The sequence below is a fragment of the Triturus cristatus genome, chromosome 4_1 (genome assembly GCF_964204655.1).
Source record: "Triturus cristatus chromosome 4_1, aTriCri1.1, whole genome shotgun sequence".
Taxonomy (NCBI): domain Eukaryota; kingdom Metazoa; phylum Chordata; class Amphibia; order Caudata; family Salamandridae; genus Triturus; species Triturus cristatus.
This window is the reverse complement of record NC_140585.1, coordinates 495,223,686-495,247,287: the sequence shown is the minus strand read 5'-3', so window position 1 is coordinate 495,247,287 and position 23,602 is coordinate 495,223,686. Positions and strand designations below refer to the sequence as shown.

Genomic DNA, 23,602 nt, shown 5'->3' with positions numbered 1-23,602 from the left:
TAACCCCTTAAAATATTTTAAAATGCAGACTTCAACCAATTATGCAGAATAGATTTAGTGGCACGTTTATCCTTGCTGCCAATTTTTTTGTGGCAGAGTTTTTGCAAAATAAATGTACAAGTTGAGGACTACTACATTTTGCATCGGTGATGCGTCCGTTTTTCGGCACAACCCGAAGCAAAATCTCATTTGTTAAATCTCGTAATACGCATTGCCAGAAATGCTGGTCTCTAGTTGGCAGAGGTACCTTTGTCCAAATAGTGATCCTTGCTTCTAGTCAGGGTAAGGGGGATACACTTCTAAAGTAACCCTTGCTCACCCCTGTGGTAGCTTGGCAGAGGCAGTGTGTAAAGCATTTGTGAACACATACAGTAAAACAGTAAAAACACATCTGAAAGAAACACGTTAGTTAGATTCCTCACCTTAGAATATCCCCAGGCGTCAGACTGGATCCGGAAGATTTTTCTTCAGCAATACCCCTTGCGCGTCGCTAGGCGTCGTCTGCGGCTCCGCGTCCGTCGTCGGCGTCGTGCGCCGGAATGACGTCGTCGGAGTACTTAGACGCCGCCCTCGCGCGCTGACGTCAGTTCTTCTTTTTTCCGCGCCAGTAAGCGCAGATCCGGGAGAGCTACCCCTTTAGTCACTTTTTGACTAACTTTTTTCGATCCTTTTTGATCTTGTCTCGACTCCGGTGCCGGTAGGATGCCTGGTTGTAAAGCCTGTGCTGACTGCAACCGCTTGATGTCGGTTACGGACCATCACCGCCGGTGCCTTTACTGCTTGGGCCTCGACCACAACGCGGCGTCGTGTTCGGACTGCAAGGCCCTTACCTCGAAGGCTAGACGGGAGCGGTCCCGTAAGCTTCTCGAGCTTCGCCACTCGGCTCCGCGCCCCTCTCGATCCCGGTCCAGGAGGAGGTCCAAGGATCGGTCGCGGAGCCGCAGCCGACGTCATCATCGATCGTCTGGCTCCAAGTTTTCGGGTAAGTCGAAGCACTCCAAGAAGTCCAAGAGGCGACACCGCTCTTCGGACTCCCCTCGCCGGTCGCGCGACTCGGCCGAGGGTCAGGGTGGTTCCACCCCCGCGGCTCCAGCGGAGCCGCAGGCGCCGCGCAAGTCCCCATAACCGCCGGTCCCTGGGACTGACGCGACGCCGGCGGAAGTCAGTGCCTTCCTCTCGGCCATGAGGAACCTGGCTCCGCCGTCGACGCCCGCTGGCGCGCCTTCGGGCCCCGCAGACCCAACTGGGCAACCTTGCCTGCCGGCGGCTCCGGCGCCGTCGACGGCTCCGGCCTCGACGCCGCAAGTGCCCGAGGGACCCGTTCCCGAGTCCCCGCCGACGCCGGTCGACCTCGTCACGCCTCCTCCGCCGGCGTCGACACCGGTACCACCTCCGACGCCGACTCCGCTCGGCGTCGAGCCCCAGTTCAGCTCCGGGCCCGGCGCCGTTACGGCGTCGATGGACGCCGCGTTCGGCGCCGCTGGAGACACATTTTGTTTATCGCCCGGCTCCGATCCTTCCTCCTGCATACCAGGAATCGGATGATGGGGGCGAATGGGAGGGATCCGAGGATCCTATGGCCGTTCAGGCTCAACTGTCACAGGACTGGGCAGATGAACTGGGGGAGGCCAGTGGTCTGGATACCTCTCCAGACACTGGATTCATCTCTCCTCCGACTGTGGCTTCGGAGGAGGGTGCTGCTTTCTCTGTGGTGCTGCGCAAGGCGGCCGCAGCCCTTGGGCTTGAGCTACCTGCCGTGGCTGTGAGGACTAACGTCCTCACTGAGGTGCTTCAGTCTGCAGCAAGCTCCACTGAGCCTCTGCTGCCATTCAATGAGGCCCTCACTGACGTTCTGCAGGGCAACTGGTCCAAGCCCTCCACAGTTCCTCCTGTGGACCGGAACGTCGCCAGGCGCCACCGCGCTGCTCCGGGCGACCCCAGTTTTCTGTCCCAACACCCTACCCCCGAGAGCCTGGTTATCCAGGCCTCTACCTCCCAATCCTCCTTCCCGACCGCTCCGCCGGACCGGGATTCCAAGAGACTGGAACAGTTTGGCAAAAAGCTGTTCTCCTCCCTTAGTTTGGGCCTGCGGTCTTTAAACACCGCCTGTCTCTTGGACCGTTATTCCCACTCTCTGTGGGATACGGTGGAGGACGTGCTGCCCCTGTGTCCGAAGGAGGTCCAGACACGACTTACCCAGGCTCTGGCCGATGGGAGGGATGCAGCGCCACATGCTATCCGATGTGGGCTTGACACTACGGACTCGCTGGGTAGGGCGATTTCTACCTCAGTGGCGCTTAGACGTCACGCCTGGCTGCGGTCCACGTCCTTTTTGGGCGATGTCCAGAGCACCCTCATGGACATGCCCTTTGATGGCACTCGCCTTTTCGGCGAGAAAGCGGACAGTGCGCTGAATCGCTTTAAGGACTCCCGGGCTACGGCCAAGTCCTTGGGCCTCTCGGCCCCTCGGTCGCAAACTTCCGCCTTTCGCCCCTTTCGTGGCCAAGGAAGGGGTGCCTCCTCACGTACGCCTAGCCACCAGCCGCAGAACCAACCTGCGCGCGGTCGCGGACGTGGTTTCCGCCGAGGCGGTTCTGGAGGACGACGCGGTCAGCCCACATCCACCCCGGCAGCATCCGCCTCAAAGCCTTCCTAGTCCGAGCTTTCAGGCCCATTCCACGCCAGTGGCGGCAGAGTTCGCCATCACCTGCTCCACTGGCAGTCCATCACATCGGACAGGTGGGTGCTGCAAATCGTCCGAAGGGGCTACTCCCTCCCCTTCGAGACGACCCCTCCAGCCATGCCACCGCAGCACCACCGTATCTCGGGGGATCATTTGAATCTTCTCCACGAGGAAGTTTCGGCCCTCTTGGCCAAGGGGGCCGTCGAGCGCGTTCCGAGCCCGGAAGTAGGTCGTGGTTGTTATTCCCACTACTTTCTGGTTCCCAAGAAGGGCAATGGGGGCCTACGCCCTATCTTGGACCTCCGGAACGTCAATGCCTTCCTCCGGAAGGAAAGGTTCAAGATGTTAACTTTGGCTCAGGTTCTAGCTGCCCTAGACCCTGGAGACTGGATGGTAGCGTTGGACTTGCAGGACCCATATTTCCACATTCCCGTCCTGCCGGCCCACCGGCGTTCCCTGCGGTTCACGGTGGGCCAAGAGCACTTTCAGTTTACCGTGCTCCCCTTCGGCCTCACCAGTGCCCCTCGGGTGTTCACGAAAGTGATGGCGGTGGTCGCAGCTCATCTGCGCAGATCAGGGGTTCCAGTCTTCCCCTATCTCGACGACTGGTTGTTGAAGGCGGGCTCGCCCCAGACAGTCGTCTCCCACCTCCAGACTACGGCGGATCTCCTGCATTTGCTGGGATTTTCCATCAACGTGCCGAAGTCACACCTGAGTCCCTCTCAGAAGCTCCTCTTCATCGGAGCGGTTCTCGATTCGGCGCAGTTCCGGGTCTATCCGCCGGAACAGCGGGTCCGGGATATTCAGGCCCTGATTCCCATCTTTCGGCCTCTATCCTGGGTTTCGGTCAGGCTAGTGTTGCGGCTTCTAGGGCTGATGGCCTCCTGCATCCTACTAGTGCATCACGCCAGGCGGCGCATGCGGGCTCTGCAGTGGGACCTGAAGTTTCAGTGGGCCCAGCATCACGGCAACCTGTCCGACCATGTCTTGATCTCGGAGGGCACTGCACAGCAGTTGCAGTGGTGGCTCACGGACCGCGATTGGGTCAAGGGCAAGAGCCTCTCCCTTCCCCAACTGGAGCATGTCGTAGTGACGGATGCGTCCCTCCTGGGATGTGGTGGCCATATGGGAGAGGCGGAGATCAGAGACCTCTGGTCTCCGGCGGAGTCTCGTCTCCACATCAACCTGTTGGAGTTGAGAGCGATCCGACTTGCACTGAAAGCCTTCCTTCCCTCTGTCAGGGGAAGTGTCGTGCAGGTGTTCACGGACAACACCACCGCCATGTGGTATTGCAACAAACAGGGCGGGGTGGGGTCGTGGACCCTTTGTCAGGAGGCTCTGCGCCTCTGGACGTGGCTGGAACACCAGGGCGTCACCCTAGTGGTTCAACATCTGGCGGGCTCTCTGAACGCCAGAGCAGACGAAGTCAGCCGCCGGTGCATGATGGATCACGAATGGCGTCTGAACTCCGAAGTGGCGCAAGGTCTCTTTCAGCAGTGGGGAGAGCCTTGGTTAGATCTATTCGCCACCGAAGAGAACGCGCAATGTCAGCAGTTCTGCGCGTTGGAATTTCCAAGGCGGCACTCGCTCGGCGACGCTTTTCGTCACGAGTGGAGTTGCGGTCTGTTGTACGCCTTTCCGCCTATACCACTTCTGCCCAGAGTGCTGAAGAAGATCAGGCACGACCGGGCCCAAGTCCTCTTGGTGGCTCCGGATTGGGCACGAAGGTACTGGTATCCCGAGCTACTCAGTAGGTTGACCGATCCTCCGATACGTCTGCCCCGTCGGGAGGATCTTCTGTCGCAGCAGCAGGGGACGGTCCTCCACCCGAACCTGTCCAGCCTCCACCTCCATGCGTGGAGATTGAGCGGCGGCAGTTGATGCCATTTGACTTGCCTCCTGAAGTCTGTGATATCATTCTGGCCGCCAGGCGTCCCTCCACAAAGACGGTATACGCCTGCCGGTGGAACAAATTTGTGGCATGGTGCACAGCAAAGGCTGTGGATCCCCTTTCCGCCACTCTTTCTGAGGTTCTACTGTTTCTTCTTTCTTTGGCCCGGCAGGGCTCTGCCCTGGGCACCCTGAAAGGTTATCTTGCTGCCATCTCTGCCTTCTTGCGGCTTCCTGATCAGCCTTCTCTTTTCAAGTCCCCTGTAGTTACACGCTTTCTAAAAGGCATTACTCACACGTTCCCTCCTGTCCCTTTTGTAATGCCTCAGTGGGACTTGAATCTTGTTCTCACATTTCTAATGTGCGCTCCCTTTGAGCCTCTTCATAATTGTCCTCTTCGTCTGCTGACGCTTAAGACTGCTTTTCTGGTAGCCATCACCTCGGCTAGACGGGTGAGTGAGCTCCAGGCTTTATCATCAAAGCCTCCTTTTCTCTCTGTTCATCCGGACAAGGTTGTCCTTCGGCCTCGTCCCTCCTTTCTTCCGAAAGTGGTGACCCCCTTTCATCTTGGGCAGTCTGTCACCTTGCCCACCTTCTTTCCGCCTCCGCATCCTTCCAAAGAGGAAGAGAGGCTCCACCGTCTGGACCCAAAACGTGCGATCTCCTTTTATCTGGACCGCACAAAGCAGTTCTGGGTGGACGACCAACTTTTTGTTGGATACGTGGGTGCTAAGAAGGGGAAAGCCGTGCACAAACTGACCATCTCTCGGTGGGTCGTTTTGTGCATCAAAATTTGTTATTCCTTGGCAAAAAAGGACCCTCCTGTTGGGCTGCGCGCCCATTCTACTCGGGCCACAGCGGCTACTACTGCTTTGGGACGGGGTGTCCCTTTGCAGGACATCTGTCAGGCGGCAACGTGGGCTTCGCTACACACGTTTGCCAGGCATTATTGCCTTGACAGCCAAGTCCGGAGGGATGGCTTCTTTGGCCGTTCTGTCCTCCAGGACTTTCTGGTGTGAACTTGGTTCGCAGACCCACCACCTGGGACGGTATTGCTTGGGTATCTATTCTAAGGTGAGGAATCTAACTAACGTGTTTCTTTCAGATGAACAAGTTACTTACCTTCGGTAACGATGTATCTGTAAGAAACATTAGTTAGTTAGATTCCTCACCGACCCACCCATCCTCCCCGTTCTGCGAACTGACATCTAGGGTTAAGGTTATCCTTTTCAGGCCCCTAGATTTTATTTTTGGCACCAGTGTCGGTCTTTGCATGGCTCTGCGTTCCTGGCGCGGAAAGATATGTACAAGAACTGACGTCAGCGTGCGAGGGCGGCATCTAAGTACTCCGACGACGTCATTCCGGCGCACGACACCGACGACGGACGCGGAGCCGCAGACGACGCCTAGCGAGGCGCAAGGAGTATTGCTGACGAAAAATCTTCCGGATCCAGTCTGACGCCTGGGGATATTCTAAGGTGAGGAATCTAACTAACTAATGTTTCTTACAGATACATCGTTACCGAAGGTAAGTAACTTGTTCTACAAATGGACACCACACCAGTTCAGAAAAATAAGTAATCTTTATCTAAACCAAAACAAGACCAAACGAAAAACATCCACAATAAAGTAATAAAAATATGACAGATGGTAGAAATAGTTCAGTTCAAAGCATATTGCAGATGCAACACTTTTCACACAAAGTACCTTGGATGCGTCATGCAAGCAAACAAAACTGGCCACAGGGAAGGCGATGCGTTGGTTCCTTACACTCAGGGAAGGTGATGGGTTGGTTCCTTGCTCTGGGGTAGCTGATGTGTTGGTTCCTTACTGCTGCGCAGGGGAGGTGATGCGTCTGTTCCTTACCGGAGAGGAGGTGATGCGTCAGTTTCTTACTGCGTGGGGAGGTGATGTGTCGGTTTCTTACTGCATCCCCCAACGATGTCACAAACTTGGCCCCTCGATGCAATGATCCGGGACGATGCGTGGATTCTTCCAGCTACCAGCGGGAAACGGTCTCTAGAGTTCCAAAACAACAGCAGGCACGTCTTTGCAGGTCAAAACTCCCAGCAAGGAAGTTCAGGGAAGCTGGTGGTGAAGTCATTGTGTCCCTGAGACTTCAGAACAGGAGGCAAGCTCAGTTTCAAACCCTTGGAGACCTTCCTCAAGCAGGGGACACAGCAAACAGCAAAGTCTGTTTCTCCTTTCCTTGGCAGCAAGTAGTCACTGCAGGCCAACCCCAGACAGCAAACAGCACAGGGGCAGTATTCCTCCTCAGCTTCTCCTGCTCTTCTCTTTGGCAAAGGTTCCTCTTGATTTCCCAGTGGTGATCTAGAAGTTTGGGCTCCTCTTTTTATACACATACATCCTTTGTTTTCTGAAGGCAGAGAGTGTCTGTACCCAGCCAAAACCAGTTCTGTGGGGCACTTTGCAAGTGCACAACAACCTCCATTGTCAGTGTGAGCCCTTCAGACACACCACAGGGGCGGAGCCATCATTGTGGAAGGCAGGCACAGCTGTATTCAGGTGGAGGTGCTACTCCTCCCACCTCTTCAAATGCAGACCAGGCCTATTCAGTCCAGCCCTGACTCATTAGGCTCTCTGGAGCCACTGCCCCTCTCCAGCCCCTGTCATCCAAAAGCCAGACATGCAATACAAAAACCTAGCAGAGGCACACTGGATGGTTAAGCAAGAAAATACCTACTTTCTAAAAGTGGTATTTTCAAACACAGAATGTAAAAAAAAAACCCTCACTAAAAGATGCATTTTAACATTCTGAGTTCAGGCATACTAACTTTATCTACCTCGTTCCTAGGGGTAGTTATGTTTGTAAGATGTTATAAACAAATTCCCCATTCTCTCCTGTGGGAACAGGCAGCCTTGCAATTGTAAAAAACGAAATTGGCAGTAATTCACTATCAGGACATGCCACACACACAAGGACATATCCTGCCTTTCACATACAATGCAACCTGCCCACAGGTGTACCTTGAGCCTACCTTACAGGTGACTAATAAGTAGAAAAGGGAAGGTTTAGGAACTGGCAAGTGGGTGCACTTGCCAAGTCGACATGGAAGTTACAAACTGCACGCAGACACTGCAGTGCACTGCAGACCTTTTCAGGGCTACTCGTGGATGACGCAATCAGTGCTGCAGACCCACTAGTAGCATTTGATTTACATGCCCTGGGTGCACACAGTGCACTGTACTAAAGGACTGACTAGTAAATCAAATATATCAATCATGGAAACACCAATCCATAACAACAATTTACAGGGAGAGCATATGCACTGTGGAGAAGTGTGGCTCAATGATTAGAGCGGCAGACCCTGATGCAGAGGTCTAGCCCGGGACCAGGGTTCAATTCCCCGCCTCGGCGGGTCTTGGGCTCAAAAATTCCACGGACCTGATAATTCTCGCCTCGTTGCCATTCCAATCATGGAGTCCCACTCTGCAACTCTGGGCAATAGCTTGCTTAATCTCCACAACGGCCCCCACAACGCTAAGGATGCCTGGCCTCCACCTTGGGGGTGCCCAGGAGTGGACGCCTCACAGGGAAAGCCAGGATGGGTTCCACAGCGGTATTCGTACAAGCGCCTTGAGACCCTTGCGCGTGAGTAGTGCGCTATACAAGTATCAATTTACATTTACATTACACTTTACCACCAGTGTGCAGAGTCTTAAAACCACCAACAGGTCAAAAAAAATACAGGAGGAAGGCAAAAAGTCCTGAGATGACCCTGCAAAAAGGGCCAAGTCCAACACGCATGATAGCCCTGCGAAACATGTGTGAGGTGTTAAGATCTGATGTCACTTCTTGGGTTGTCACTGTCTGTGAGGTCATTGGTTGTGATGTCACTTCCTGTGAGGCCTTGCTATCCTATTGTGCTGTGATGTCACTTGCATACTGCCTAAATTTGTTAGTCCTCCCACTTCTTTTTTTTATGGCTTGTGCACTGATTGTATTATAGCATTTATATAGCGATTCATATCCTACTGCGAGGTGCTGAAGCACAGTATGTGATATGTTCTAAAAGCAAAGGGGATCGTGCTTCCCTTATGCTCTCTCTACCCGTTGGCTGGGTGCCCCCCTGCCCCTCAGACGGGACTCCCTGGCACCAAAGTCCCGCGCTTTGCCCATGCAGTGAGTCACCGCCGGCCGTGTTTAGCCTCTGGTTGCTATACACACTTGTCTCCAGGAGGGGCTGCAGCTGTTCTGGCGGGAGTGAGATGCGGTCCCCGGCGGTGACTCACTGGCCCCGGACTCTGCAAGGAGGCTCTGCATCCTGCTCCGCGCTCTCTTCGACCATCAGCGGACTCCGAGGCTGCATCGCGGCAGGGCTGAACTCCTTCGCAGGTCAGTGCGCCCCGTGACACCCGAACACTAGCGACCCTCATTCGGAATGCGCGACTTTACTGCAGTCTCTTGAGTTAACAGAAACCACCACTGCCTTGCTGTAACAATAGAAAATACTCTGTCGGTGCCGTGCATTTTATCATCAAGTTTAAAGTAAACCAGCCGCGTAAAATGTGCCACGTTAACTCTCATAGAGGCGCGCCATGCCCATGCTTCCCTCTAAACGTGTGCCTGCTGTGCATATGTACTCTGCCTTCTGAGACTGACCTTGCACCCACATTCGGCACCTGCCTGCCGCTCCTTCTGTCACACACTCTCGTTTCAAACACTCCATGACTGTCGCTGTAATCACAGGGCAGCAAACCCATTCACTTCACTCTAGTTGAAAAGGTACTTTCCCAACAGTAGCTTTCTTGAGTTTGAGATAGTTTTTTCCATGCAGCGATGCGCTCGAAAGCACAGAGGATGCAATGTATTAAAGGCAAAGCGACACCTCCCTTGCCGCAGGGCGGGCTTCAAGACTTTGCGCTTCTTGCAGGATGTTTATATAGTGTAAACAAAGGCTGTTGTAACAAATCCGCTCCCCTCTCCAGTAGCTCAGCAGAGCACGTTTTATGTACACAGAAAGCTGTGCACTTTCGAGCTTTACATGTAAATGGACGGCGCGTTACATACTAATGGATGTGTATGTTTGATATACACATTTAACTGAAAGCATTCTTAACTAATCCGGAATTGGTTAAAGGCGTTGGTCACAAAAAAGTCATGCATATCATGCTAGATTCATGTTTGGTATTTGAAAATTATAGCGATGCGTGCCGAATGTAATGTATAAAGTTTATAATAACGTATACCAAAAGGGCAATTTTCTGTACGAACAAAGCAAAAACACCTGACTTACCACATTCTCTCTTGTACTTAAAAGTAAGGCACCCTCAGATTTCAACTCCATTTGTTTTTAGGAAATGAATCCTCAATGTGCTCAACCCAAGTACTGTTGTTTTTTTGGTTTTTTTTTATAACCAACTTGATTGGCATTTCGTAGATGGATAAAACAAGAAGCAGCAGGTACAATTACTTCAATATTCACAATTAAAGTATTCTGGCCCAGTAATAACTAAACTAATGAAACAAAGATTACAATGAATCTTGGAACTGTGCAATCACAGCTCTAAATATAGGGTGGGTTCTGGTCTCATTTTCTCTCTTGAATGAGAAATAGTAAGAGTTCTTGTGTGCGATATTTTCAGGACAGACACAACAAGCTCTGCTGCTAGATTCTCTGAGAGGCTGTTAGAAATTTGCCCCTTCTGAAGGGTCACTCTAGGTTTTTTGCTGAACCATATTTCTTCTGGCTTTAGAACTCTGTGCGCTTTACCCCTGCTAAGAAGCAATACATTACTTGTGCTCCCTCCTCGTTTTAACATGGTAAAATTGACATACACCTGCTACTTTTGTTTAATTTGTCTGCAAGTTCCTAGTATATGGTACCAAGTGTACCCAGGGCCTGCAAATTCAATGCTACTGGTGGATTGTAGCACACATTGTGCGATCCACTGGAATTGAACTGTAAAGCTTGTGAAGTAGGTCTACCATTGTAGACTGGCTGAACAGTTTTAAACTGCAAATTCCACCTGCTTACATAGCTTCTAGCTGACAGACCTAAACCTTCCTTCTAAATATCAACAAGCTACGCCAAAGTAGGCCTTTGTGCCCATAAGTTAGAGTGCATGGTATTTTAAAGCAGTACATGTAAAAGGTTAATGTTACAAAAGCTATATGCTCTAAAAGCTATTTTCACTGTAGCAGTGTTGGCTGTTCCATAGGAAAGCTTTGTGACACTTTATAAAGTTTAATACATTTTATTATCAGCTAGTAATCTGCCACAGATTTTTTTTTTTTAACTTCAAGTTTATCACACGTCTAATTTACTGGTGAAGTCGTATTTGTAATACATATTTTGGAAAGGGACTTTTAGAAAAGTTACCTTTGCCCTGCCTGAAGTCCCTGGAAGCAAAATCTGCATTTTGCTGTCCCTCCTCAGCCAGCCACTATTAGCATTTCAGTCCGTGAATGAGGTGTGAACTTGCTCCCAGGACAGGGACAAAAGGCCTTGGATGTGAGCAGGTGTTGTGCCCTTGAAAAGATGTTTTGTGGGCTGGGCCCAAGGACATAAGTAACTTCAAAGAGGCTGCCATGTCCCAAGCACCTAGGCCTGCACCCTTCTTTTTTCCCTTGCCAGACTGGCCTCCATCACAGTAGGCCTCTTGTTGATATCAGAGTCTGATCCTGCAGGAGTGTCAAAGTCTCTTTGACAGGTATTCTGGGTTTACATCTACCATTTGTGGGACACGTCAAAAGAGAAAAAATGAATTCCAAAACAATTTGTATGTATCCACCGTCTGGTTGCTGAAAACATAGATTTATTCTACCAGACTTCCGTCTCTAGGATTTTGTGGGTACAGGAACTCATTCAAACTAGACCTTGGTTTTAGACGTAGAAGGGCACTAGGGTTACCATAGTACACTCCCCATACACACACCCAGCCCCCAAAGCCCTAGCTTAGTGTGGTGAATGCTTCTTCTGTGGCAGATTGGGACTTAAAAGGACTAAAGTCAGAAGTTAAAATATTTGACCAGGACGAACCTGGATAATTTATCCGGCCTGTGGTCCATCATGTTCAGCATCAAACTGTGCATAGGGCCTGTTCTACTGTGAGCATTGACTATTATTGGCACTTTGTGCTTCTTGGCACTATTTCAACTTAAAACGTAAAAAGATTTGATTTCCGGTTCCCCATTTTGGATTCTTTTATTTCATTTTGTTTACTAAGTTTTACTCTGCTCTAGTAGTGCATAAATACATTACACAGTGCTGCTAAGTTAAGCTTGTCTGCTCTGTGCCATTGCTATCAGGGGGTTGAGCTTGTGTTTATTTAGTGACTTTAGTGGTTCACCCTGACAAGGATTGTGAATACTACTTTAGGTGGGTACTTACCCCCTCAAATTCCCAATTACCCAGTTTTTTACATTGTTGATAGTGGTGGGATCCAGTACTTGTGTTTTGCAGTAGCCTTCAACCAAAAATCCATTTTTATAATCTGACATCAAAATGGATTTTTACATTTTCCTCTTATTTTTAATTGGCCATTTTTTGATTTTTCATAAAATCCACCCTATGCCCCATGTTTTTCACCTGTAATTTTCACAAGAATGGAGATGAACCTTAGCAAGATTGTGGGGTTCACCATAGCAGAGCTGAAGAGGTTATGCAAAGGAGAGGGCTGAAGCTGACAAAGGACTCCAAGAAGCTGGAGTACCAGATAGCCCTCAGGGTCTGGGGAAAGGTCCAGATGCTGCAGTCTGCGCTCCCACCATGCAGTGTTTCATCAATGATGTAATTTCAGATGTTGCAGTGATATCACTTCTATCATAGAACATATCTTAAGTGATGGTATTATGGGCGGTAATTACTGTGCATGCCATTAGCACAAGTTACAATAACTTTAGGGCACAAGTTATAGTTGCTTGAGAAAATTATAACTCATGAATTTCAGTGTTTCTGTTTGTTTAAAACTATATTTGAACTGATATTTTCTCCTAATCATAATGTCCTTTCAACCTTTGATTTTGTTTTTCAGTGAAATCCAAAGGTTTTTTTGTGTGTAATGGAACATATTACAATTCCTAACTATAACGTCACTTTAAACTGTGTTTTTTTTAGTGGCTCGCTGTTTTTTTAACAGATAGTAAGATGTCAATTGTAGTGCGTGGTGTTGGGCCCACCCCCCGCAGCACACGGCCTTTGGACGTGCGCAGAGTGTGATTGGGTGCAGGGCCTAGGCTTGACCCCTTGTTGGTGGACAATAACCCTGCTGAAGTCCGTGCATGTCATGAGGTTGGGTTGGGCGCAGGCAGGGCCTGCCCAATAGCCAGGCCTTGTGCCCAACCCTTACAGTCGTGCACAGCTGACTTTGTGACGCCACAATATGAAAGGTGTTATTTTAAGTAAAGCAGGTTCACTGGGATTGTCAAAGGGTCACAATACCAAAATATAAAAAGTGGTCCAATTAGCTTTATCAAGGGGTCAGCATATCATGATCTATAAAGCAGAACTGGTATCTTTGACAAAAAATCACCAATAACTATAATCAATTGTATATTTCATAAATGTACACATTGTGATGTGTAATAACATTGTTTTAACAAATTCTTGCTAAAAAAAAATCTGTCTTTCTTTAAAAAGAAATTCAGGCCACAAAATGCAGCCATAGAAATAACCATTTTGGCTTCTTTTTATTGTTAAAAACTAGATGCCCACCTGGGGCACCCCACAGCATTTTTTTTTTCAGGGGGGGGGGAGAGTGTAGGGGGAGCCCAAGGGGTCCTGCGGCCCGCTGCTACCGGCCACATAAGGCATGCAGGAGCTGCTAACATTTGGCTTTTTTCTAAATACAAAACGTTTTTTGAACCTTTTTTTCTCTAACATTTCTAAATTGAATGATGCCAAATCGCAAAAAGTACGCTTACTGGACCAAGATCTTGCTTTCTCTGAATTTGGTGAAATTCTGTTTAGCCGTTTTAGCTGTAGCTTTGTCTAATTTTTCTATGGAGAAATGAATTGAGAAAACATGTTTTGAGACCCCCTCCTTTCTCTCTGTTCTTGCTTGATGAATACCCCTGATGTTCCGTGGGTGGGCACACCGGGACATAGCAAGGGCTGTTCCTGGGGAATGGGGTCCCCACGGCCATTAATGGCTCCAGGAGGTCCCGCTTTAAAGCACAGCCTGAGGGGCCCCTGGCCCGAAAGTGTGTAAGCTGCCCCACCCCCTTTTAAATCCCGGCCGGGGGATGGAATATATAATTATCATCTACTTGTGGTTGCAAGTAGGTATTTAGAGTTCAGAGCTAGTTTCCATGGGAAAAGTTTTTTGTTTTCCTAATAACTTGGGTGCCATTGGACATATCTTCATGAATTTTTCAAAACTAGTTTGCCACTCACTTGTGCTGCTGTCAAAGGTTTTGAGGTGATTCATCAAGCAAGTACTGAGAAAAAGGAGGGGGTTCCCAAAACTTGTTTTCCCCCGTGCAATTACCCATAGGGATTTTAGAGACAACTACAGCCTGAAACACTGAACATAATCACACCACATGTGGCAGAAAGCTAGATCTTGCTCCAGAAAGAGTGCTTTTTGTAATTTGGTGGACAACTATTTAGTAGTTTTGGAGTTGTAAAAGAAGAATGAATTAGGTATATCTAGAGACGCAGATCCACGCACCAAAAGCAATGCCTAGACTGGCAGGCTGCAACCCCGAGAGAAAAGATGATGACACTGGTGGTGATGGGGTACTAGCTCCCCAAATCCCCACTCTTGATTTTAAGTATGAAGTAAATACCTAACAAATAAATGTATTTTGCTGTTTACATAGGTTTTTAACCTTTCACTTTATCATGGGCCCCCACTTAGCTTTTATAAGTCCCTCCCTGTCTCCAGGTGTCTGTCTCCAGGTGTAGGCACGCTCTCTACCAAACGCAGTTTCTAGTGAGCGAGGACTGCCAATGATGAAGCATGAAACCTGGTGGTGTGTGAGGACAGTCCTTCACATTTTTGAGATTCCCAGAACCCCACTAAACCAAGTGTAGAGTGTTTGCCTTTGTGTATAGAATCAGAGATTTATTTTGGGTAGCTTCTTTTGTGTGTGCAGAAAAGATACAGCCACCATGTTGTCAATCGGGGCACGGTTCCGGGGGGGGTGGGGTGGGGGGGGGGGTGGCTGGGGGGGGGGAATGAGGGGTGCAAGGAATAAAGTGTAAATAGGATATAAGGGGTTAGTATATTAGTATAGAGGTATCCTGAACCCAGGGACTGATGTAGGGGTCTATAAGGGAACCCTCATGGGCAAGAAATTGTCCGAAAACATATTTTTTGGGGCGCTCAAGGATACATGGATCCATTGCTGCACTTCTCGTGGCCCCCGTGTGAACCTGCAGCAAGTCCAGATCTTAATCTTTTTTAAATACACGCCCTCACTGACCCACTAACCCACAATCTCACAACCACTCGCACACCTATTCACACATCTGTACAGCCACTCACACACCCACACAGGCACTCACATCCACTCACACACTTACCTACCCCATCAAAGACCCAGAAAACCACTCTTACAGCGAGTCACACACCCACACAGGCACTCATATCCATTCACACATTTACACACCCAATCACACACCCACTCACACACCAAGAAAGCCATTCACGCAGAAACAGCAAATGGGCTTTATGACCGTCAAGCGGCGGCTGAGGGACATGGGCTTGAAGTACTCTATGCTTTTCCCGGCCAAGCTACGTATTGAACTGGAAGAACGGACTCATTTTTTCGACCGGCCCGAGGCGGTTGAGGATTGGCTTGACACTTTGCACCGTCGGCACGGCGGAGAGGATCGAGCTGCGGATGAGGGGGGTGGATCAGCGGAACAAGGGTGAACGAATGACTTGTGGTTCCTTGACAATCTTGTGTTCACCCCCGACTTGGGTTTGATGTACTGGGGTTTTACTTTTCTAGGACTGCATTACCCTTCCTTCATCATTGGGAGGCCGCGGGGTATCTGGTGAGATTCTTCCTCCTCGGGGGGGGGGGGGGGGGGGTTTCCTTCTTTCTTTCCGTAGAGTAGGTTTATGGGGGGGCGACAGGCACACTGCGAGTTGGGGTGGCTTAATGGTCCTGTGCAGGGGTGCAGGGTGGGGGGGGGTGTGTAGCGGGAGTTGGGGGGGTGGCGGTAGGGGTGTTGTTTTTGTGTGGTGTTCGTTTTATACCAGGCAATCTGTGTGCTGTTTTTAGCTCTCAACGTGGGTGGGGTGTCCGTTGCTGTGGAAATGGGGGGTAGGGGGTTGCGCATTTTAACATGGAATGTCAATGGTTTGGGGGACCGATTGAAGCGAGGGGTGGTGCTACAGTATCTGAAACGTCTCTCTCCTGATGTGGTTCTGTTGCAGGAGACGCATTTGGTGGGACACTCATGCCATGCTATGAATAGAAAGGGCTACCGTTTGGTGGCCCACTCTGGTTTTACTACCGGCTCCAGAGGGGTGGGCATTTTGGTTCGATCCTCTCTCCCGCTGGAAATTGATGAGGTGATACACGACGACCTGGGGCGCTACGTGGTGTTGGTGGGCCGGTGGGAAGGACGGACTTTGTGTTTGGTTTCAGTTTATGTCCCCCCGGGGTTGCAAACCACTACCTTTGCGGACTTGGGAGGGTTGCTGCTTGGGCTCCCGGAGGGCCTCTTGCTGGTGGGTGGTGACTTCAATTCTGTGGTGTCGGGTAGAGAGGATCGGCACCCTCCCAGAGACCTCCCCGGGGCGCACTCCTGGCTGGGTGGCTTTATCGACACTATGGGGCTTGTGGACTGTTGGAGATCAATGCATCCGGGGCTCGCCCAATTTACGTTTCACTCTGGCGTCCACGGATCCTTATCTAGATTGGACTATATGCTGATGCCGGCCGCCCAAGCCCAAATGATCGGGGAGGTCAGACATCTGGCCTGTGGCATCTCTGATCATTCCCCGGTCCTGCTCCACTTAGATGTGGCCATGGGGGTAGAGGGGATGGTGGCCCCGATTAATCCCTGGTATTTGCATGACCCCACGACTCGTGCCCTTTTGGTTAAGTCTCTGGACCGTTATTTTGAGGAAAATCAGGGTTCAGTCTCATCGGCCGTAACGTTGTGGGAGGCTTTCAAGGTGGTCATCCGTGGGCAGGCCCTGTCCTTGATCTCCCATGCTAAGAGGCGTAAAACTGAGGAGGTGGTACGCCTGGAGTCGGACATAACTGACTTGGAAGAAGATCTCGGGCGAGGGGTCACACGGGACAAACTCCATGCCCTTTGCCTGAAACAAGCGGATTACAGGGCGTTGGTTACGGATGCTGCCAAGCTCGCTAGTAGGGAGCAACAGGGGCGCTTGTATGATGTTGGTGACAAGGCTGGAAGGTTGATTGCATGGCTGGAGAAGAGAGAGCGAGCGAGTCGTGTGGTCCCGGTGATTGTGCGTGCTGATGGTGTGAGTGTTACGGATCCGGGGGAGATTGTGAGCTGCTTTGCGGACCATTTGCGGGACGTCTACTCTCCGGTTTCGGAGAGGCCCGAAGACGACTCTCGTCAATTGCTGCGAGATATTGCATTGCCGTGCCTTTCGGTCGATGATACAGAACTGCTGGACGCGGAGCTTACAAACGATGAGATAGCATCGGCGATTCGCTCGGTCCGTTCAGGAAAGGCTCTCGGCCCCAACGGCCTTCCGATCGAGCTCTACAAGCTTCGTCCAGATAGGTTGGCACCTCATCTCCGCGAGATGTTTATTGCATCCCGAGAGGCCGGCGCCCTACCGCGTGATCAACGTCTAGCGACCATTGTGGTGTTCCATAAAGAGGGCAAACCGCGTGATTGCTGTGCGTCTTATAGGCCCATCTCCCTCCTAAACGCTGAACCCAAGATTCTCGCTAAAGTGCTCGCTAATCGTCTGATTAAAGTCATCGGTGACCTGGTACACCCGGACCAGTCTGGTTTTATTCCGCACCGCAACACCGCGCTGAACCTGCGGCGCCTCCATGGAGTCCTCGCGAGAGTTGACTCTATTCGGGAGCCTGCCATTTTGGCGTCTCTTGACGCCACGATGGCGTTTGACACGCTGGAATGGTCATATCTCTGGGCGGCGCTGGCTAGGTTTGGTTTTGGACCTGAATTCATTGGATGGGTGAAGTTGTTATACGTGGAACCACTGGCGCAGGTGGTGGTGAATGGTAGAGTTTCTGCCCCCTTTTTGCTTGGCAGGGGCACGCGGCAGGGTTGCCCCCTGTCCCCGCTTCTTTTTGCTCTTGCGTTGGAGCCCCTGGCGGCGTGGCTCCGGTGGGAACCCTCCATGACGGGTATTCGGTGGACACCGACGTTTGAGGATCGCGTGTCACTCTACGCAGATGATATTTTGCTCTATCTCACCTCTCAGCGGAAATCGTTGATAGTCTTATTTGATGTATTGAACTCCTTTGGTCGCAATTCAGGGCTTGTCATTAATTGGGTGAAATCCTGTGTCTATGTGCTGGTTGGCGACCCCCCTCTTCTCCCGCGTGGCTGTCAAATTCAGATTTCACATTCTGGATTCAAATATCTAGGTATCCACGTATCCCTCGATCCGGCGGTCCGTTATGCTCTGAATCTGTTGCCCCCGCTCCAGCGGCTGCGGGCCGATGTAGCTCGTTGGCGTAAGCTCCCGCTATCGCCGCTTGGCCGGGCAGCCTTATTCAAAATGATGTCTCTTCCACGCTTTCTGTATGCATTGCAGAATACGCTGGACGTGGTGCCCGCCCGATATTTTAGTGAGGTAGAGAGCTTACAGAGGCAGTTTGGGATGGGAGACCGCGCATTGCTCTCGCTAAATTGACCCTACCGTGGTACGACGGTGGCATAGCTCTCCCTGATATTAGACGATATTATTGGGCGTCCCAGTTGGTGGCGGTGAATCATGGGACATACGGCCCGGCGGTGAACCCCGCGTACAAGATGGATAAGCTACTGTTGCCGGGCAGAGATTTCAATAGGGCGCTTTATTCTACGAAGGGAAGTACTAAATTGACCGGTCCTACGAAAAATGCGGTGCGCGCCTGGCGTTGTGCCACTGCTGCTACGGGATGGACGGGACGTCTGTCTCGTGCGACTCCACTGTATGCGTCGGACGCGTTGGGAGGTTTATGGCGTTCGAAAGGCTTTGAGAAGTGGGACTTGATCGGAATTAGTCGTTTGGGGGATCTTTGGACGAAGGGCGCTTTTAAATCGTTTGAAGCTCTTCAGACGGAATATAAGCTGAGCGATAGGGAGTTCTTTCGTTATGCGCCATGCGCTACTCTCAGCTTTCCCGAATCCTGCAGTTATCCCCGAGGCCTCCCCGTTGGAAGATCGTCTGCTTGATGGTTACCTGCCAGATAGTACTATTTCCCTGATCTACAAAAAACTGATTAATACTCGAGCGGACCTTCTCACACATTTGCGAGAGGTCTGGGTCGCTGATGGCCTAGAGTTGGATGACTAGGACTGGGTCGCGGCCGTGGCCTCACCGAGGGAAGTTGCTATACCGGCTCGCCTTCGATTTGTGCAGTTGAAGATACTACATAGGGTCTATGTCACCGGTCCCCGCTTGCTTCACATGGGTTACACAAGTGATGGTTTATGTCGGCGCGGTTGTGGCTTGCTTGGTACTTTTCTTCATATCCTGTGGGAGTGCCCGAAGGTGATACGTTTCTGGACTGGTGTACATGCAGTGATGGAGGAGGTTACGGGTGTGGCGCTGCTCCCTGAGGCTCGGCGATGTGTGTTGAATGTGTGGGAACCGACTGACTGCGATGTGGCACAAGAACGTTGGGTGACTTTGGGCAACATGATCGCTAAAAGGGACATTGCGCAGCTCTGGGGGTCCGGCCGCCCCCCCCCCCACAGTTACGAAATGGAAAGAAAACATGGATTGGTGCATGTTCCGAGAGAAGACGGTTTATGTGGCCAGAGGCAAGCCTAGGGCATGGAGTAAGATGTGGGGTCCCTGGAATTCCTATCGGGGGGATATCTGCGCCCCCCCCTTGGTGGTCGCACCAGACGTAACGATGTCCCCTTGACTTTGATGTTCCTGGTCGCTTTGCGGGAGGGATGACCGAGCCTCTCCCTGCCCCCCATGCCCTTTTTCACGCAAATAAATGTGTAATTGGCTGCGTTGTCGCTGTTGTCCCCCGCCCATGAGAGAGCAAGTCCCTGTTAATGGAGTTCTTTTGCCTGGTGTAAGTTTCTTTTTGTTGTTTTATTTGTAAAAAGTTAATAAGAAACCTTTCTGAAATACTATGTTCAGTTGTGGGCGGCTGCAGCCGTTAGGTGTGCGGTTCGCTTCGGCTCTTCTAACTGCTGTATTGTTGTTTTCTCTACATAAGCGGCCGGCCCGGGCGGTTGTAGGCCCGTGACTGTGAATATTCGATGTGTAAATAAAGGTTTTTTAAAAAAAAAATTAAAAAAAAGAAAGCCATTCACACACCCACTGACAGACTCGTACAGCCAGCCACACACACCCACCACACTCTCACACACCCAGGTTACAGGGACGTTAAAGTTAGGAAATGGCATAAAAAAAACATAGAAATTTACTGAAAAAATCAAAGGTTACAGGGACAAAATAGTTAGGAAAAAGCTTTAAAAAATGTAGATATTAACTATAAAAACTTACAGGGACGTTATAGTTCGGTTGAGATTTTACACACACAAAGCCATAGAAATTCAGCAGTTATAGTTATCTTAAGTAACTGTAGCATGTGTCCTAAGATAACTATAACTCACTGCCTCGCCATGCACTGCTAATTACCCCCCATATTACATTACTCATGAAATCTTCTATGACATCATTGATATCACTACAACACTTGCAGTGAAATTATTGATGAGAAAATTGTGCATGGCGGGGGCTCGAGTTATAGTATGCTGTAGTGGGCAGAACCAAAATGGGAATGACACAGCCACGGACCAGTAGGTGAAAAGAGGTAGCTGAAAGCCCCTTTAAGTAAGTATATTATACATATTATTTTAATAAAACCAAAAGGTCTTAGCTAACGCCAGACCTAAAAAATTCACAAGTTGAGGTAATATCATAACATAACCTTTTTTTCTGTATAAATATTTTATTTCAGTTTTCGGATTAACAACTCTACATCATCAGACATAAAATGTTAGGTGTGCGCGGCTGTGGAGATGTATTACTGACCTATGTATCAAACATAAGTAAAAACGGAAAGCAAGTGGGCCTTTGCTGACACAACAGGCCCAAGTAGCAATTCAAGACAGAGGTGTGGTACTGGAGACTCAAGCCCAGGCAATGAGCAGGCATTCTTCGCCACACTAAACTCTCATACCTCCAGCAATTGGGCAGATATTGCTTTCTCATCCAGGTCTGCACCACTAGAGGTAACATGAAAAGGCTCAGGGGACAACCAGGGCGCACCAGTATCTGGTGAGGTGTCCGCGAAAACCTCTTGCGCATCTAATATCTGTCCCTGGGCACTTGTACTGGAGCAAGATACTAAGATTGCATCCCAGAAAGGGAAAATTGGGACATTACGAACACCGTGTGACTCCTCTCTTTGAATCGCCTCCCTCTTGCGATCCGCCCATTTAGACAACTCCTTTCCCCATCTATACGGGTCGGGCCACTGGCAGATTTCCACCTCGTCATCAATTGCCTCTGAGCAAGAATAAGGGCAATGCTTCAACTATGGAGGCCCAACAAGCATAACTGTGGGGAACAATCAAAGCGTCTGACAGTGGACCAACAGATATCTTGCAACATCGCAGCCCGGTAGGGAGCCAGCACTGTGCAGGCCCATACCATGTAATAGAACCCCTCATCGTGCGTATGGCATCAGGGGCACGCCTGCGAAACTCCAGGAAACATGGTGTGAACACACCGAGTGGGGAGGTATGCCCGGTGCAAAAAGTAAAACTGGATGAGCTTAAATCTTGCATTCCGAGACACCTTGGGGCGTGAGCACCATAGTTTTTCTCCAGGCCGAGCCATGGAACACGTGTCCCAAATACACTGCCCAGCATTGATGCAGCTGATACCGATCCGCCTGTGCCCCTTCTAGCAGACCCATATAGAGAAGTGTGATCACCTTTGTTTTCCCCTTTATGAGGAATAGATAGCGTACGCATTCATGCCCAGGAGGTTCTGTGGGTCCCTTTCCACACCACGCTCTGAATCTACCCAGCAGAGCCTCATGCAGTTACAGGTGCCCCACCAGGATGTCGTATTTTCTCTCAGGTCCAGGAAGGAGCTAGTTTCACCTCCTGCAAAAAGTCACCCGATATTTTGAGTGCTGGCTCGGCCCACAAATGCCTCCCAGATGCTGCCAGTACTGAGCAATCATCAAGGGGGGTTCACAGGTATACAGAACCCTAGTATGCGTTCTCTGTAACGCTCTCGCCCACACATATTGCGCTGTCCTAACCAACACATTCTCAGCGTGCACCATTGTGGCAGGGGCAGGTTTCAGCAGAAACTGTGTCAAAAGAGCTTTGGATGGCGTCCCGAACTTCCGGTGGTCTACCGTATCCCAGAGCACCGACCACCACTGAGCCACCCATTGTTACAGGGCAGCCACATAGTACAGTTCCCAATCTATAGCAGCCATTCCCTCCTCATCCCCCGGCAACTGTCATTTCCGCAGGCCCACCCTGCATCTCGAGGACCCCAATACAACATAACGCTCAAAGGAACGCTCCAGGGAATTCCATCGTCAGGCATGCGAACAAATAAAGGAACCGCGGTAGGAGAACTATCGAGCTAGGTAGGGTACTCCAAAAGGCCACCGACCTATTGCAAGGAAGATCTAGCCTGGTTAAAGTTTCCCAAGAGCAGCTCTGCAGATCTATAGACTGCTTCCCTCAAGTAACGGATGGTAATATGTTCCCCATGCAGGTCAGGCACGGCAGTGGGGTGCTGAATCTCCTTCGAACCGGGTCGCAATGGGTAGGTGCAGGACTTATACCAGTTAACCTCTAGGTTGGACAGCTAGACAAACACTGACAGAGCTTCCACCACCCTCTCCAAGTCCAAAGGCTTACCACACATATACAGCAGCATTTCATATGCATATAAAGAAATGTATAGACTACCTCCGATAATGGCAGTCCCCGATATTATCCACCCTACCATATGGTCAGCGCAAGGGCTCTAAATCTAGAGCAAATAACAAAGGGGACAAGGGCATCCCTGCCGGGTTCTCGGCTCTCCAGCACACGTATCAAACATTACTGACCCATTTCTAATCCTTGCCACTGGTTGGATATGCAACAGCTTTGCCCACTTAACGAAATCTAGCCCAAACCCCATCTCAAGTAAAGTAGCATACAAGAACTCCTACCGAAAAGAGAATCAAACGCTTTCTGAATGTCAACAGATAAAGCTAGCAAGTCTGGTGGGAGGCTCTCCTGCATGTTCAGAATTTGACTCAGCTGGTGGATGTTAAGCAAGGTACTATGGTTGGGTGTGAAACCTGTCTGGTTGGGGTGAATCAAATTACCTAAATGTGACAGAATCTTGGTTGCCAGAATCTTGCTCAGGATGATGTAATCTACGTTAGGCATAGAGAGGGGGCAGTAGGAATCGATTAACACCAGGTCATTATCCTGTTTGAGGAGAGCGACAATTGTGGCCTCACACAGTAAGCGGAGTAGAGTTCAGTGGGCAAGCTGTCTGACCCGGGGCCTTGCCCTGTGCCATCTCCTTAATTGCACCTCACCCCTCCTGCATGGCAATATCAGCACCCAGTTGGTTTGCCACAGTGTGATTGATCTAACACCCGTTGGGAGGAATCCGCACGGTAATGTAGAACATTCGACTTGCTAACCTCTATGTAAGTTTGTGGTAGAGGTGCTGTAACACATTATTAATTTACTCCTGCATGAACACATCTTGGCCCCCTGAACCTGAAGGACAATGTGTCCCTCGTCTCCTGCTGGAGGAGCCAGGCTAACATGCTCCCCGATTCTTGCCTATCCACATGGACTTTTGTTGTATACACCCTGTAGTCATGTTGCCGCAAGTGGTGTACCAGTGCAAACAGTTTATTCTGCTCAGCAAGGATCC

General features: G+C 50.4%; 1 protein-coding gene across 2 annotated transcripts in view; it reads left to right on the top strand.

Annotated features, from left to right (window-relative positions):
- RECQL (RecQ like helicase) overlaps window positions 1-23,602 on the top strand; it is a 275,541-nt gene that overhangs the window by 107,313 nt on the left and 144,626 nt on the right. The window contains exon 1 of one of the 2 annotated variants that reach the window (XM_085652721.1): window positions 8,704-8,930. The exons of the other annotated variant lie outside the window; for it this stretch is intronic. The gene's annotated coding sequence lies outside the window, so the exon portion shown is untranslated. Of the gene's footprint in view, window positions 1-8,703; window positions 8,931-23,602 lie in introns of those variants that run through there. 2 annotated transcript variants of the gene reach the window in all.